Here is a 1859-nt window from a genome sequence, read left to right as displayed (position 1 = left end):
TAGAATGAGCTTGGAAGTGTTCCTTTCTCTTGAATTTTTTGGAATAGTGTGAGGAGGATAGGTTTTAGTTCTTCCTTGAATGTTTGGTAGAACTCCCCTGTGAAGATGTCTGGCCCTGGGCTTTGTTTATTGGAAGCTTTTTTATGACTATATCAATTTCTTCCATAGTTATTGGCCTATTGAGATTTTTAGAATCTTCCTGATTGAGTTTTGGAAGGATGTATTTTTCTCAGAATATGTCCATTTCCTCTAGGTTGTCTAGTTTATTAGAATAGAATTGTCCATAGTATTTTTTTAAAACATATCAGTTATTTAATCGGGTTCTTATAAGAAATTCAGAACACCAGTTTGTGAGGATAAAGCCCATTGGTGAGAGCAAACGTATAGAGGAGGTAACCCTGGAGCTGAGGGACAGCTTTGATTTTTGGCAGAATTTGAGAGTCCACAGCTTTCTGGTCAACCTTGCGCTGTTCTGTAATCTCATATTTCTTCTTCTCTGTGTGGAAGATCTCACCCTCCTGGTGTTTGGGCTTGCACAGCTTCTTCTTCTTGAAGTAAGCATCGGTGAGATGTTTGGGGATTTTCACACCGCTGATATCAACTTTGGTGGAGGTGTGTTCTATGAAGAGGAACTCGATTGAGGGCCAGAGGTCCAGTCACAAGTAGCAAGCCACTGCTCAGCTGCTTCAGGAAAACCACCCTCTTGCCTCTGTGGCGCCCAGCGAGGATGATCAGGACGGTCCCAGGAGGGATGCTGGCCCGCAGTCTCCTCACATGCTGGCTGAAGGGCTTCTTGTCATGGCTCAACAGCTTTCGAGGCACATCTTCAGTAGGATAATATCTAGGCATTTTGCGGAGTTTAACCACTCAGGTACCACCATTCTTGTCGCCACCAACTGGTTTTGTGACAGTAGCAAGGACTTTCTGTTTTTTCTTTTCAATCCTAGATTTAGGGGCGGAATACTTCCTCTTGTACATGGCCTTTCGAGAATACATAGCAGACCGGGAATATCTGCCGATTCCTCTGACGAGGACAGGGTTTCGGCTGCAGTGCAGCTTCCCCTTCTTAGGGGCCTTAACCTTGCCGCCGGCATCAGCCTTCTTGGCTTCAGGTTTCTTCTCCTTAGTGTCTGGTTTCTTCTCCTTAGTATCAGGCTTCTTCTCTTTAGTATCCAGCTTCTCCATTTTCTTTTCACCAGCCATCTTGCAAGATGGGAAAGAGCTGTCCATAGTATTTTTTAAATTCCTTTGTATTTCTGTGGAGTCTGTTGTTATTTTGCCTCTTTCATTTCTGATTTTGTTTATTTTCATCCTGTCCCTTTGGTTCTTGGCGAGATGGCTAGAGGTTCATCAATCTTCTTTGTCCTTTCAAAGTACCACCTCTAGGTTTCATTGTCTTTTGTATTGTGTGTGTGTGTTTTCTTGTTTTTGTTTTTGTCTCCATGTCATTTATTTCTGCTCTGATATTTATTATCTCCTTCCTTCTGCTCACTCTGGGCTTTTCTTGTTGCTCCCTCTCTAATTCTTTGAGTTGTAGAGTCAGATGACTTATTACCATTTTTTTCTTGTTGTTGGTTTTTTTGTTTGTTTGTGTTTTTTTTTGGTTTTTTGGTGTGTTTTTTTAGGTAAGCCTGTAGAGCTATAAGCTTCCCTCTCAGGACTGCTTTCATTGTGTCACATAGATTTTGGATTGTTGTGTTTTTATTGTCATTGGTTTCCAAGATGTTTTTAATTTTTTCTTTGATCTTTTTAGTAACCCAATCACTATTTCATAGCATGCTATTTAGTTTCTAAGTGTTTGAATTTTTGGGTCTGTTTTTATTATAGTTTATTTCTAATATTATGATGAAATGGTCTGA

The 1859-nt window shown here is 40.6% G+C and overlaps 1 pseudogene; it reads right to left on the bottom strand.

Moving 5' to 3' along the window:
• Positions 1-297: 297 nt before the first annotated feature.
• On the bottom strand, positions 298-1216 carry LOC118705010 (annotated as a pseudogene).
• Positions 1217-1859: the final 643 nt, after the last annotated feature.

The sequence above is a fragment of the Pipistrellus kuhlii genome, unplaced genomic scaffold, assembly GCF_014108245.1.
Source record: "Pipistrellus kuhlii isolate mPipKuh1 unplaced genomic scaffold, mPipKuh1.p scaffold_m20_p_49, whole genome shotgun sequence".
In the NCBI taxonomy this organism is placed as follows: domain Eukaryota; kingdom Metazoa; phylum Chordata; class Mammalia; order Chiroptera; family Vespertilionidae; genus Pipistrellus; species Pipistrellus kuhlii.
This window is presented reverse-complemented; position numbering and strand designations above follow the sequence as displayed.